The 16,295-nt window shown below is 40.3% G+C and overlaps 1 protein-coding gene across 6 annotated transcripts in view; it reads right to left on the bottom strand.

Annotated features, from left to right (window-relative positions):
- Rbp6 (RNA-binding protein 6) overlaps positions 1-16,295 on the bottom strand; it is a 223,188-nt gene that overhangs the window by 60,290 nt on the left and 146,603 nt on the right. The window contains exon 1 of one of the 6 annotated variants that reach the window (XM_088046738.1): positions 4,577-4,669. The exons of the other annotated variants lie outside the window; for them this stretch is intronic. The gene's annotated coding sequence lies outside the window, so the exon portion shown is untranslated. Of the gene's footprint in view, positions 1-4,576; positions 4,670-16,295 lie in introns of those variants that run through there. 6 annotated transcript variants of the gene reach the window in all.

The following is a 16,295-nucleotide window of genomic DNA, read 5'->3' as shown; positions in this document are numbered from 1 at the left end:
GGAATCAATGTCTTAAATCGCGACAATCGCCGCTGATTGGCCGCGAATCTGCCAAATTTTCAATTTATATTCTGATAAATTCATAAATTGTAGCGACGGAGCGTCGCGACGACTCCCGCGCCTATGGTTTCCATTACAAACACGATAATAATGTTCTAAGCTTCGCATAATGTGTTTGCGTATTTCGTTCGGATATTTCGCACCGGCATCTTAATATATGCACCCCTCCGATGTGTAATTATACAATTCGCGCATTATCACCACTTTTCCGATACGTTATTATTGTGTCATGTTTCTGAAGGATTTGGGTCAACACACCGTCGTCTTTTCAGCAAGACCCGATGATCTGCTGAATGGGAAGGACAGATCGATAGTTATTAACCCGTTTAAGCAGACTTGTAAGTGCTCACCGGATCTATCATTCGAGTTAATGTCGATGCATGGATACAAGAACCAGACTTATAAAATCACGTCACGCCTCGATTTTTCGTTTGACAGAGGAAATTCGCACCAAGTCACACATAAACTCACAATTCCCAATCCCAATCTAACCGCATAAGGTTTCTGTAGTTTCTTCGAGGTCTCTACTGACACGAACTGATCTTCTTTTTGTTAAACTTAAAGCAATACACTGCAGGAGCGAACGATGATATTACATAACGCATGCATAACGAATTATGCAGGAACTGACACACTTCCAATTGCTTGACGTGTTCTACATTGGATGAGACCACGAAATTCCTTCCATTAAAAGCGTAAAGTTTGAGCTTTGCAAACAAATAAAAGGACGCAGGTAAGTAGGTCACGAGGGAAGGATTTGAAGTTTGCATTTTCGACAACAATCTGTGCACTAAATCGTAGTTCCACTCATTTTACTTTAGACAGTAATAGAGATCATTTCGCTTCTTGGTAGAGCTTCGATCTTTGACAGGCTATTTGAGCCATTATCTGGTCCATTCGCTGTGGAAATGTATTTTTTGGGCACTCAAGTCCCCTCCAATGACGTAATGAGGGTCCGATCGTAAAATCTTTTCCTCCAGTCCGCGATTTATATGGCATTGTAAAATACAATCGTCATAATGGATAATAACACCCTCTCAGGCTTCGTCCATTGAAGATTATTGCTTTCATTAGTTATCCCGGTGCGAAGTATCAATGTAGTTTTTTTATTGGAAGGATCGATATCCTTGCATGTGGTATTCTGGAAGAGTGGTAGACAAGGGTCGAGGTCCTAATCTTGGGGGATGTTAAGTAAGTAAGCAGCTTGGATTGTAGATGGTCGTCTTGTTTACCTACGTTCTAACTTCAGCTAGTTCAAGTTGAAACAATCCTGACCAAGATAAACTCAACTCCTCCTTAAATCTCCAATTCGCACAGTGCGGGTACATCCTGTTGTATCTAAGCTAAAGCATCCTGGACGGATTAGGAACTCCATACTCGAGGAAATCAAGGCCGGAGACAGTCGACACTTAGCAGGAGAAATATTTATCCGACCCCAGCTCGACCAGAATATACAGTGTGGAGAAAAGGGACGAAAATGAATAAGGACGTAATAAAACGGACCCACGTGCCACCGAAATAGATGCACAAGAAAGTCGACAACGTACAAAAACAACCAGAAAAACATATAAAACCGGCAAGGGGAAAACAAATGGGCAAACAGTGCTTTCTGGCCCAAAGCGAATATCGCATTAAAGTTCAAAAACTTTTGCCCAATAAAACTGATATCGATTCCAGGGAAGAGAGGTTACTCTCTCTAAAAGGAGCCTTTGATCAGACCGACAGGAAGATAACACCGAAATCCTTCTATTTATAACGTCCGAGACAATATAATTATCGATGATACAAGCTACCCCACTCAGATATATGAAAAGTACGGATGATCCGGGATTCACGAACGGGATACATTGAGATTTTAAATTATTCAGATGGGGCCCCAAAGTGTTTCGTGGATGCAACGCCATTTCAACGCGATAAAATATTATATCATACAATTTATACTGATGTACATAAATTGTCTCGCGTTACTCCACTCTGCGCTAAAACTACCCTTAAAAGGATATTTCAGTTCGAAAGCCGAAGAACGTTTCAACGTAGAACCGCCACGCATCACGCAACAAACAAATAAACGAAAACTCTTTCATACAATCTACCGGATTTATTTATAATGTCAATCATGAAAGTAACCATTCCGGAAGCAAATGATAAAATATTGACAACTTTTACCTACCAGATAGAACCGATTCACCCAATTAAAAATTCAACCCCCTTCATTATTCAAACAAACTAATGCAAACCGAGTCAATGTTTTTACACAATTACGGAATTATTAAATTCCCAATTGATTAATTATACCGTAACGAAATGAAATTTTTCCCCGATAATTGCCTTGTGTTCCGCACAAGAATGCAAAAAATTCTCACTTTTCTCTCACTTTCCGCCCCTACGAAATCCGTATTGTACGATGATAAATTGATAAGGTCGTTTCCACCCTCAAAAATACCTTCAAACATAACAAATTTTTAATAATGCTCGAGTCTTGCCCCATTTCGATCGAGGTCCACTTTGGGGATCGATGATGGGTTTGGTGTTGTTTGCGCCTCCGGGGGCGGGCGGTTAATTCTGCGCGATAATTTCAAAACAAACAAATTTAGCTGCGCCGGCAACAGCTTAATTGATATCACCCGGACTAAAACGGTCAGGTAAAAAGGTTTGTGTTGGCGGCATCTGTCGGATATGATGTGGGAAAATCGTGTGGGTTAAAATGACGATTCAAGAACTTCTTGTTTATATACAGTTAGTTTTATGAAGACTTATCATTTTAACTGTAACGAGGAGACGGTCGAACAGGAAGGCGCCACCATATTACGTTATTTGCTTCGGAGGAGATATCGGATAATATAATCGGTAATCACACGTTGCGCTCCGGGTACTCGTTTTACGGTACATTGTAATTGGAAAAACTCCAAGACACCGCTTCCGACACTAAATCGAAGCGTTTAACGAATTTATTTAATTAGAAAACGAAAATCAAGGTCTCGACTTGGATTAACGAAATGGGAAGAAGACTCCTCAAACACGTAATGTCTAGTGCACGAGTTTGCATTTACATAACTTGTAATACTTGCATGCGATCAATCATAAGCCTTGGAAACTTGTATTTTGACCAAGACTAATCATTTGACATTGACTTTGTGATTAATGACGTCTGTCAACGACTTAAAAAAATCGATTTTGTTAAAAATATGTCATCCTAATTGAATTCAATGTTAAATTTTCTAACAGTACAATAAAAATTCGTTTTAGCAGACAATATTAATGGAATTCTGACGTTTCCGATATTATTGTTCAAATTGACGTCACCTTCGGTGGGCAGAAAATCTATAAGATCTCTCCGAGTTTGCAAAATCACTTTTTCTTGCCTTTCCACATTGCAAAGAAGCTCATTTCATATTCACTGACACCTAAAAAGTACGTGTATCATAATGTCCATTAAAATGATTAAAATTAAAACTATAGGAAGTAGTTTTACAACCGTGTGCAACGTGTCCAGTTACAAATTAAAATGCATGAAGATCGTGGAAGTTGAAATTTAGCATTTTGCGGAGACACTTTTGAATTATAAGTTTATTAAAATTCTTGGAAACAGTTTTAAGTTTCGTCTCTTATTTGTAGTTGTGAAGTACAACAATGTATAATTTGGCTGCGTTGAAAGTTTCATTAGCTCTGTAATTCAACACTCATGTTCGCCTAATTGATTTGCCTGTAATTTGCTTTTTACAAACTTAAACGGAAGTACAGTATCGTATAATAGGGCGTAAAAGAATCCCTTTCCCCGACCAAATTAAACAGTAAGTAATTTAGTTAAAAGCGTTTAAGAAATTACGAATCAAATATCGAGTTGTAAAAGAAGACGAATTTCGTTAAAAATAAAAATAAAAGCTTGAGGGAGTTGTTAATTAATTATGATAAAAACGAAACGGAAATGACCGTTGACGTTTATAATAATAGAGAAGCACGCAGGCGCAAATTCGAAACTTTACTTTTATTATCATCGTTCTTTTTTTATCAATTCAACAACTTTCATCTCCCCAAGTTTTCCGGTTATAAAAACATGCCGTAAGGCAATAAGAAGATGGCTTATAATTTATTTAGAATAAGAAATGCCCGAGTGGAATAGCGCAACTGACAACTACCCCGGCAAGAAAAACCCGACCACGTTAGTTCGAAATGTTTAAGGGGATGATTTACATAAATCGATACGGCAAACCACAGAAAATCAAATCACTATAAATGCGACCGGTCCGACCGACAGTGAAACCCTTTTTCTCAGCCGTCCCTTATCAATTTATCAAATGCAGTTGCGCCCGTTCCAACACCAACCCCCGTCAAAAAGGTTAATAACCGATTCAAATCGGGATAATCAGATGCAAACAACCCACTTAGTAAATTTATCCGGCATAGTATCGATAAAACCGTCCGAAAATAAATCGGGGGTCATTCGGGCACGGGGGCGGCGATCCACGCAAGGTTATGAGAGGCGGCAATGCAAGACATAATGAACAAGTGGACTTACTTTGGGTCGTTGTTTGGCGGGGATCGGCGTTTGGGCGGCAAGCGTCGGCGGCGGCGTCGAGCTTGAGTCAATGTGCAGCACGGCTTAGGCTCTTTTGCCCGGGAGCGGCAGGACTCAGGCAGGATCTGGAGTCGTCGCACGCGCGCCTACTCTTCCACGTGACCAAGCGAGTGCGCGTCGTATCGCGGAATGGCGGGAACTGACTGTTGTACGATCCGTTCGGAGCCCGCCGCACGTCGCCATGACAACCGAGCGGCGGCGGCGGCGGCGATGGCGCCGTCACTAACCCCCCGGACCACGGCCTGCCGAAATCCGGCTCTTCGCGGAAGTGCAATGCGAGAAATTTCAACTCTTCGAATTACGAACATACACGCTTAATCCAGAAAAAGTTTGCTTATCCCGGAAAATTCCATTCCAATTTAAAAAAAAACTATCGAAAGCACGACTTGCTCAAGTAATTTACACGCATCACAAGTCGGTTTCGAGGTCAGTCAAGTGCGAAATTCAAACTATTTAACTAGTCCTGCTAGGAGCGTCTTTGCAGGACTTTGAGACACGTCCTGGCTTGTTTAGAAGTTGTATTTTCAAACAAAACTCATTGAAAACGGTCTTTTAACTCATAAAAATAATAGCTTCGTCTTTTTTGTAGGAGTGACAACTCGAATAAAAAAATCCACGCACAGAAATTCTGAGAGCGTCTGAAAGCATACGTTACCTAGCGAGAAGAATTACCAAAATTGATCAATTACGCACTTCTAAGTAAAGCGTGCTTTTTTATACAGCTTTTACAATTTCGCCCTTTTCTTTGCACGCGGAATAACATTTCCAGAGTTAAAAAGTAGCAGGTGTCGCTTTTTTCCCCGAAATATTCTGGTGCTCAGCTGATTAGCTTTAACACAACTGTCCTACATTTTATTCCAACTGCACTTCTCGCGACACAAATCCCCCAACAGTTCATTTTAATTTAATAAAACGTCGGGATAATTTTCGTAGTTTTGTTTTTATCCGACCGCGGACGTTCTTTCGTATGGAAACAACCTTCATCTTTGTATAATGGCTTATTCAGCTTCTGTCTGACAACGCTAGTTTTACAATAAAAGTCAGCGAGAAAAACACTAACATTAAAATTTAAAGAAACGCAGATACTTTCTCAGTTTATGGTCGAAAATCGGATAGAAAACAAACAGCAACCCTCCCATGACTGTGACGGAAACTTCTTTCGAGGAGATTATCATATGGAACAACGTCCTCGATTTTCCATGCAAAGTGAAATGGAAAAAATGATAGCTCCCGTTTCGTGACTCTCCTCCCTAAATTTTTCAACTGAAATTAGCCACGATTCTGTCAATTTTTAATGTGTTTACGTTTTTCTGAGTACGATAAATATCCATAATAAAAAGGATTATTACTCATAAAAGTAGCTCTATGAACTATTCCTACTTTTCCATTGTAAATATTTAGGTATTATATTTTTGTCAGGTCATCTACAAAGTGATGAAATTGGGAGCGTGGTCCGAAAAAGTGGGTTAAGAATATGCAGGCGTTTAGTAAGTCCGACGCAGGATTTGCTGATAATAAAATAGGGTTCGGGCTTTTCAGAATCGCTTCGCATTCTTGCATATAGTGGGAAATGTTTACAAAAGCGAACTAAAATCACGTTTTCCTTAAGACAGCGACTTCATTTTACTGGAATAAATTATACGGAATGGAGGTGAATGGTCGTATTTATGTAATGTCAACGACAAGGATCTCGTCATTATCACGCCGTTGCATCTAATGGTTGCAAATTATCACAACAAAAACTGTCGTCTACGGAATCGTGTCTGCGGTACCTAAATGCGACATTGTTCACATCTCGATTTATGCAATGGTTGAGTTCATTCACTTCGTCCCTCTTCTTTCTTCCAATCGATCATTGACCACATGTGTTTCCATCACAAATCTAAGTCCCTACAAATGACGCAGAATAACCTGCTCACCCATAAACAAGAGAAGGGGTGAACAAGTGGTCATTATTCACTTTATTAGGGTTGGTGTTTATCGCCCCTATTTAAAAATCATTAATCCAACCCCAAAGATCGCTGCATCTGTTCGATGAATTTCATTTCAATCTACTCGCATGTCGAAAATATTGCATAACCTCATGTCGCTCATAAAACGGTTGTGTAACATGATAATAAGATAATATAGTCGTAGCTTTGCGTGCAGATTTAGAACTAACTCCTCCCGACGGACTAGTTAGAAGGAATAAACGAATCCCAGACATGGAAAACGTTACTCTCATCATAATTTCCGCGACGTTGCACTTGCCAATAAGTCGCGTGTAAATGTCGCCCATATTTGCAGGTTTTTCATCACACTGGGGCCCATTGTTCGGGTGCTGGCATTGTTATAGCACGCAGTTTTATGCCAAATAAGCAGAAAAGTTATTAGTGAAATGCATGGGCGGCGCAGGGTTGTTTCAAAAGGCGGCTGGGGAATTATCGAAGGGTTGTGCACTCAACCTGAGTTTCTTCAACCACCTTTCATGAAAATTAGGAGTAAATTGCTTCAAGAGTCTAAGCGTTGCATTTTTCATTGAAATCGGGATATCTGACTCGGTTTTTAATTTCGTTAATGACGGCAATAACAAAGGGCTGGGAAAGAAGACGGGAAAAGCTGGGAACTTCCTCCAAACATGTATAAGATGTTCATAAATCAACAATCAGAACCCCTTCATTTGGTCGATCGTGAGCCTAATTCCGGGCGCAAGTCGCGTTTAATGTTAAAATTATTCCCCTTCTGCGGACTGGAAACAAGGAACGGCTCGACTGAGAAGGCGACGGCGAAGAAAAAACATCCACAAATCTCCACTTTCCCATCCGAGATAATCCAATGAAATCTAAGTGAAATATAAATGTCTGTAGAGTGTCGCTCTATTCCCAATGCAAGCAGAAAATACGACAGCATTCCGGAAGAAACACACAAACAAGAGAGTAGCGTACACCGTAAAACAAAAAAACTCGAGCACAACCATCAACCAAGGTCGCAGGAATTCCGTGTGCGTATCCTTATGCAGGTCACGTTCGAGATTGAAGTTGTTGGCGGAGCGGTGGCGGCGGGCGAACGAGGGTGGTCCCTTTCGATGTTCTGCTTCTTGATCTAGGAAGTGGCAGACATCGTCCAACAAGTGAAACTACCAACACATTTTATGTTTACAAAAATGAGGCTGTACGAGCGAGAAGCACCGGACTGGAAGAAGAAGAACGACAAAGAAGGAAGAAAAAAACGAAACAAATCAAACTAGTTCGGTCGGGCCTAAACGGGGACACAATGCCAGATGTTCTGGAGAATTTCTTTACAATTGCCAACGGCTTGGAACACGAACCGGCCGCAAATCAAGATGGCACTACACATTTATACGCCGACGTAGATTTACGCTGGCAACAATTACCAGCTTCATTGCCTCGACGGAGGCTATAATTTTCGACCGGATACCCGGAAAATTTATAATTTATTGGATTTTTCGGAGCTGGACAATCGTCTTCACCGTCAGCAGGACAAAATTCCGATTTTCTCACACCAAAACCGAATAATTGTCTAAAAATACAACTTTCCTGTAAAACTTTAATTTTGTCCTTGCCTCACTAAAATCAATCGAAGCGTCGCGACGCCGTCGTACCATTTCGAAATTGTGCAGGTGGAGATAAATTTATATTTAAAAAAGGGTTTTCAATGTAATTCTAAAAATAGGTATCGAAGAAAGATCCTTTTCCCCTTGAAACAATAGTGGACATGGCGAATTAATCGTGAAATGATTTAAATAAATATTGTCCATTTAACTCTAATTGTGACTGGTTGAAAAATGAAATATCTAAATATTTGCCGGAAATAAACATTGACTTGCGAGAGCTGCGAGAGCCGGGGAGAATTTGGTAGGTGCTAATGTAGTCTGCCGGAGCTGAGAGATCCAGTTTGGATTGATTGTTTGTATAGCAAACAACTGTTTCATCAACATACAACTCAGATGGAGCCAAAGTTCAGTGTGATAGCTGAGAAACTGTGCCGACTCGTGCATCAAAACACCCCCGAGATACAGTTCGGTTCCCTTCTCGATCCTCCCAACATCCTCGAAAGCTAATTCGATGTGTGCCAAGTGCCGGATTTTTGATTTCGTATTAATCCGTCCCCGTCCGTGCTAGGTATGGAAAGTCTTTCGGCTTTCGTGGAGTACAACGTTAATTAAGTCCAAATCAAATTACCATTTGGATTTCATGCTCATTAAATCGCAGTCTCGGCGCGGCTGGCGCACTGACGAGCCTCTACCCTACTCATTATACTTACCCCCTGGCCCTTCTTACACTACGGAACTTCCCTCTTTCTCCCTTGCGGACCTCTGTCGCGTTTGCACCTTGCCCTTTCGATGCGACAAATTTCACTCCAACGTTCAATTGACGAGAAATTCAGAGTCGGAATTCATTAACGGCACAAACCGAAATTTTGTTTTTATTTTTACGAGGCTTTGTGGCGTAAGACGTAAGGAATTGATCGACAAGCAAATTATCCTTTTATGGAACACACCCCGTTTACAAACAGCCAATATTATCAAATTAGTATTATCGACGACATTGGCAGTTCATTCGCTGCATATTTAAAATATACAATTTTAATACCGCTCGCTCTGCTCTAATTGGACAAGTAACGGGCCTGTCTAAAACGTTGCTTAAAAAATGTACAACTAAACTCGACGGCTAGAGCCTGAAATTCCATTACAAAGCTTTTAAAATGCACACAAGTACGACAATTACTAAAAAAACTTGTCAGTTGCTTGTGGAGCCGTCTATTAATCAAAATTGGCATGTATCCATTACAGGTATCTAACTTATCCCTTTTAAATCCTGCTGATTTCTGAAATCACTCCTTTGTAAATCGGTAAATACTCCGCAGCAAAATGGACGTGTATGCGTGTTCCTATTTTTAGACCGACCCGAAAAAAATCTGTCGTACAAGCACAGAAATTATTCTAGTGCGTCAAAGCAATGACACTCTGACCTGAAGATGGTATCGTGGAAATTGTGAAATCATCAGCGAGTCGAGATTAGTAAAAGGTAAATTCTGCTAAATTCCAGGCGCAGGAATCCAGCAGGAGCAATTCCAGCACTCGATCTAGCTTTTAATTGCACATATCAAACAATGTATGCAAATCGTAGGTATGCATTAATCCCTTTACCGTAATAATAATCAACAATGGCTATTAAATGTTTCCCTGAACAATCTACACTCGCTAAAACAATACGAAACTAATTAATGTAACCGCAAGCTGGTCATTATACACCTTAATTCATTATGTGTGGCTTATTCCGAAATTCTTATTTATATTACGGCAAGTGGCCAATGGTTATCGGATTAATAATAATATAAATTTACGGACTCGGAATCTAAGCCAGATATCCCGCTCGGATCAATAGACAAAATTAATTGGCAAAATGCGATAGCCACTCGAAATGAAAATTTCATTATCTAATTTTGCGACCCGAATTCTTAAGCCCATTTTTTCATAGTTAACAATTTATTATAAGCGGATTTGGGCAATGAATTTCATATTTTTGATTCAACCGCCCATTTTTCCGTCAATATTTTTGAGGTCATTGCTTTGGGCGGAATTCATTTTCGTATCAGAGGTAATTAAAAATGAAAGGCTGGTGTTAACGTCAGTTTTGTTACACCACTGACCTCCCCCTTGTCGTTTTAATTATAAACGTGAGCGAAAGCAGGGGACCTCACGTGATTATTAAAATGGCCAATCGGCTTAATCTGGATTTACAGTGGCGTACCTGGACAATAAATATTTCTAATGTTAAAAAAGCAAACTTAAATCCGGGATTTACTAGGTACAACATGATGTGAACGCGGCTTAAGATCGCAAGCGTGATGTGTGCGGTTTTGTCTAATTAGTCCGAGTCTGAAAGTTCGAGTAAATAATTTAAGTTGGTTGGAAGTTATAAGACACGTTAAAATGGCAATTAATCAAAACATCAAGATTGGATAAAGTTAAATTAACAGACTTTCGAACAATACAAAGTCCGTTGAAAAGTGCGACCTCGTTTAGCTGGGAGTAGTTCTCGCCGTTTGCCGTGTTGTAAAATAGATTTTAGGGTTGTTTTTAATTGGATTCGTCGGATTAATGGTTACACTCTCCGGTCAGTAAATAAAAGATTTAATAGCGTATTTTCTTGGCTGGAGTTTTAAGGGCATGAAGCTATTTCGAACATAATCCCCCACATAATTTCTTTAAAATGTAACTGCGGCTAATCTTTAATGCCATCTGTTGAAGTCGGGCGTCTCATGCCGTCCCCAGAGCTTCATTTCCAGTAATTCTCAACGCTATCGGGCGCACTTCCCCACGCATCGTTAACATATTATGTGAAGAGCATTTAGAATGAGTCGAATTAACGGCACACCTAATATACCAGCGGAAACGTTACGTCTTCTGATATACTCGTCTTTGCACAATTCTCTGACCGAGCTTTTCAAATACAACGTCTGAATAAAACCGGTAATTGCTGAATTAATATTTGAAAGACTGCCAAGTTGACGCGAACCTAACAGTTGCACGAATCCTCCAAAGAGAGACAGAGATGCAATCGCGAACTAAAGACGAGAGAAAAAACTCTTCAGCGAAATGACGGATAGGGGAGCATTCCGCCGGAGCGCTGCATACAGAATGAGGTCTTTTTAGGTAAGCGGACCATTCGCAAACTCTGGAGATTTTAACAGCTCAAAATAGGACGATTATTAGTAAAGCCATTATAATAATATTTGTCGACAAACCATTAATAATACGGTGACACTGAAGGTCGCATGACATTACAATGAGCGATCGGCCGTCAAGATTGACATCGAGCGATCGAAATGAATCAAGTTTCAAAAATTATTCAAGACGTATTTTAATATCAAAAGATTAGCACGACCGGCAATTTCGAAATTCGAACAGGATCACAGACGTGAACTCCTTTTCTAAGGCTAATGAATTACACGTATTGTTCACTGTAAATGGCATTCCCGTGTACGTCAACTGTCCAAAATTTCACTTGTTAACGATTTACAATCTGATACTCCACCGTCTTTGTGATATGTTGGTAGACCGTAAATCTCCATTCGTGTACGAAATCAATTGTGAAATTGTCAGTAATAAAGCACAGCCCATTCGCTTCTCCAAATATTTTCTTAACTATTGTGTATTCGTGTGTAAGCTCGGTTTTGAAGCCTGCACAAAAGCGCTACACCAGAACAATTTCTCTTTTGTAAATCTTCCGAAATAACGTTAATTTTGTCTGAGAAAGGCCCGCGATCATATTTCCTATCTCCCCATTATTTCCCTCGTAAATAGAGATGCATCAATCTAGAAAACATGTATAATGAGTTGTGGGGAACTGTTGCGGTTTTTCATTATCCCACTCGAGGATCTTGTGATAGTTTGCTCCTTCAAGATTCTCTCTATTTAGATTTAACAGGAACACGTAATGGGAGGAGTTTGATTTCTGGGCAACATCCAGGCCGGAACTTGCTTGTATACAACGAGCGTTTTTATTTAACCCAAAACCGGTAATTACAATGATAATGTTATTGTGGCGTATATAATATATTCCTGCTATTAAATTATTTCTTCGCGTGCGTGTAGTGATGTGTTTTAAATGGTCATGCATTAACAGTTCTCGATCCCGAGCTTTTGTGTTTGATTCTAATCGGGGGTTTGATAAATTTTTATTATACATTTATAAGGGAGCTATTAAAAGTGTATTTGTTGTTTATTTGGGTTGACTTTGCGATTTTGGAACGCCAATCTAAATCATCCGCGTCATATTACTACCATTAACATAAAATATTAATGGAGAAACGTAGGCCGAAAGGACGTTGTCGACAAAAAGAATGTCTTCCGGTTTTTGACGTATCGGTCATTTTTACGAAGAACAACAAAGCGGCCAGTGACAAACGACCATGAACCGGGGAAAAATCGGAAGAAGTTCTTTCCATCAACGTTACATATTTCTGTTCTAATCAACAGTATTGAGCGGCCTACACAATGAGATATGACCCAAGGAAATAGAAGTGTCCATATCGATTACAGGACGTAGTAAAAGCACGATATTTTTACGACGACAAACATTACATTATGTACTTAACACTAATATGTGCTGTGGAAATATTTCTCTTTATTTGTCCCAAATGCGGTTTGCTTGATTAGCTTTTGAATTTTAAAACTGGTCGCGTTAAATTTTTTATTCCCTCTGACTCAGGTGCATGACTCATTCGTAATGGCATTTTTGTGTGTAACAAACGTCCCGATCTGAAATATTGCCAAATTAATTGCGTCGCAACAACTTTGTTGCATTTTGTGCGCGACCTCCAAAACCTTTTTGATGTGGTTAGTAGTGAGAATTCGCGCGGTTAATTTCCGGAGATATAAATTCAACTCTCGGTCGGTTTTTTTTCTTATGTTTTGGACCATCATTCTGGAGAGGATCTACTTTGTCCCAGTTCCGGTCCTGTGGTGATACGTACCAGGATAAAACGCGCGTATTTAAAAAGATGAATAGCGCTATTCCGTTGATTCAGTTATCTAGAGGTCCTGTTCGGATCTCCGCATGCAAAATATATGGGAAAGTAGGCTTCACCGTTTCTATTAAAAAACCAGTTGGCATTAATACAGAGGCCGTGTAATCCGAGCAAGGAAACGTTGATTTGGGGAGTTTCAATCATCCATTGATTTGTTGTTTTGTGCCTCCAATTCTCGGGTAAGGAAGTGGAATATCAGCATTCAGCATCACGAAATATTGATAACCCGATCGTCCCGAGACTAACGGAAGCAATATAGCTTGACTGTCACCACCGGCTTCTTTCCATCCCTTTCAAGAGATACAATTCCATTTCCATTTTCATGGTGCTTGCTTGCATCGGATACCGCCGTCGATATATACTGTTTTGTTTTCTAGTGGCTCATTTTGTCTTGTTTTTGATCGCAGGCCCGGATATTCTTCAACTATTTACGAGGACAAAGAATCGTCCCAAAACATTTTCGCCCACAAAATCAAAATTATTGAACGAGCTTTCAAGTTGGGAGTTGGGTGACGATAGCGCTGCTTTTAAAAGACAACTCCAACAAGTGTCATACTTCGACTTTTTTCATTAATCTTAGTGACACCCCCACGTCGTCAAGGCCTCTGACAAAATGTCTAAAAAGTAACAAACAACACCGCCGCGGCGGACACGATAAAAGAGCTTTTGTATTGGAAGAAGCGCGCACTTCATTACTCCTTGTTATCTGCACGAGGCTATTATATTTTCCTAATCCCACAGGAAGAGAGAACATGCGGAAAAGTTGAGAATATTGCAATTAGACGCAGTTAAGGTGTTGCTAGACTTGAAATAATTGTCTAGAAATTGCAAGAAACCAACCGTACAGCGATAAAAGAAAATGAACTAACAAGTTTGATAAGCTGCGATGGATTCTGTCCGCGTTCAGTACCATACATTTTATCGTTATAACCTCAAAAACTCCCAAGAATTCTGCAAACGAGCGCGTGTTCGCCAGCATAAAAATCCTCCCATGTCTTTGCCCTCATTACTCCGTGTTAAATTTTCCGTTCCTTTTGGTGCAGTGCCTCTCGAGGTCGCGTTTCAGCCATTCCACATGCAATGGTTTGGTCTTTTGCGCTCGCTGGCATTTAACGGAAGTGCATACTTCCCGGACTGTTTGGTCTAGTCACATCTTGGAGAAAAACGAACGAAAGCATGCTATCGGTATGTTAGTATCGACCAAACTCGAAGGTGGCTCTCTGGATATTGCGTATAAACATGTAACAATGTAGTCAATAAACGCGATATATCAGCAGTCCTTACGAGCCACAGCCTGGCGCTGCTGCGAATTACTGCCCCTAATAAAACACCGCCTGTTCTGATTACAAAACACAATAAAGAGGGAAACAGCTGGGTGGATGGGAAGGACGATCGGCCCGAACCGGACCCGGAAGCGTCCTCCAATATACGTGTTTTTTGACGCACCTGAGTGCACTTTGACTAATAAAAAGTACGGGATTCAAATACCTTTCCCACCGCTCCGGACGCGCCAGAAAATGCCACAGCCGTTAAAAGATACCGGACCACCGACCAATACCCTTAACCACGACCTTTTAATTGCAATAAAACCCAAAACGATCTCTACCATATACGTACATACACTCCGAACGTAATGTGGAAATCGTGCCGTGTTCACGTCCGTAATTAATTCCCCCCATCATTTATGGCATACAGCAAGGATTCGTCGCACACTTCATACTTTAGTCATAACGAAGCTCTCCGCAAATGAACCCTAACCTGAACCTGCGGCTTGAGGAATGACAGGTACTTGTTCACGCACTTGGAATATGTTAGGCTAATTACGTTTATATGGCGCGACGGCGGATATAATCCAACTTGCATTCCGAGAAATTGCTCCGGTTTCTATGATTATTACATTCATTATTTAGCGGATTCGTGCGGGCATAGATGCATATTTCAATTTGGGGAAAGTACTAGAGGTTTCGTTTGTTTCAATCCACTTTACAGCGTGAATTTTGTATGAAGCCATTGATTGCGATGGGGGATTTAGTTTCGATCTCCAATAAAAAATCGACTTTTTTGAGCCAAGAGTCCAAAGTTGGAATTAAGTTTTTAACGAGATTTCTACCTCTGGATGAAACCGCCAAACTTCCTAACCTACAGAGTGTTTGAGGAAATAATTCGCAACAGGCTCCGCCGACATTCCGCGTCCACAAAAATGCAAAACAATTGTATAGTTATTGTCGAAATAAACGGCGAGCGGGTAGTCTGGCGGAGTTCCAGAGCCGGAGCGAATTACCATCATATTACAGAAACCAAGTGAGTGTGTCTTAATGCATAACACACTTCATGAAAATTCCGCTCCGGCTTAATATTTTCACGGAAATGGGCTCTTCTCAAATTGCATTTCGATGTAACCTCGTCTCACCGAAGCAACGACGAAAAAAATTATTCTCGAACGCCGCTCGCGAAACATCAACATTGCAAATTAAATTGTTTTCTGATTTGTGATGGCCGTTATGCAAATAGGTTATTGGAAATAAATTAAGGTTCCTCCCACGAGCTGCACATCCATCTCGACCCTAACTTCCGCGCTGGAAGGTCTCTGAATTAATTAAAACTCGCGCCGTTACCTGAAAACTATTTTTTGATCCCACCGGTAAGTCACCTTGAAAAACCTAAATCGTTCAATACTGATTATCCCCAAAAACCGAATCGGATGAACTTTTCCAACTACTGAACCGCATTAAGCACTAAACGACTCTGTTTTACTTTACCGTAAGAGTGCAGGCTTCAACTTTAATTAATTTTAAACGACGGAAAAGGAAAGAGAGTTCTCCAAGTAGTGTTTGAGGTTGCACGGTTCTAAAATCGTTCTTTCCAAATGTTATTGCGCCCGTTCACGTCATCATATTATTCAAAACTGAGTCGCATGTTCAATTGTCCCCGGAACAAAGCTCGCGATGAGTCCAATAACAATAATAAGCTTCTTTCGTCTTCTTTTCAGTTCACGTGTCAGTAACAAAAGCAACTTATTTCTATAATTCTTTGTTTCGTTTTTTATAAAATCGTTTTTCTGATGTCGCTGAAAAATTACCGGAGAATTCATTAAATCATGTTTATTCTTTGTCTTTGGAAGTTG

The sequence above is a fragment of the Gnatocerus cornutus genome, chromosome 9 (genome assembly GCF_029298725.1).
Source record: "Gnatocerus cornutus isolate USDA-ARS CGAHR chromosome 9, icGnaCorn1.1, whole genome shotgun sequence".
NCBI lineage: Eukaryota > Metazoa > Arthropoda > Insecta > Coleoptera > Tenebrionidae > Gnatocerus > Gnatocerus cornutus.
This window is presented reverse-complemented; position numbering and strand designations above follow the sequence as displayed.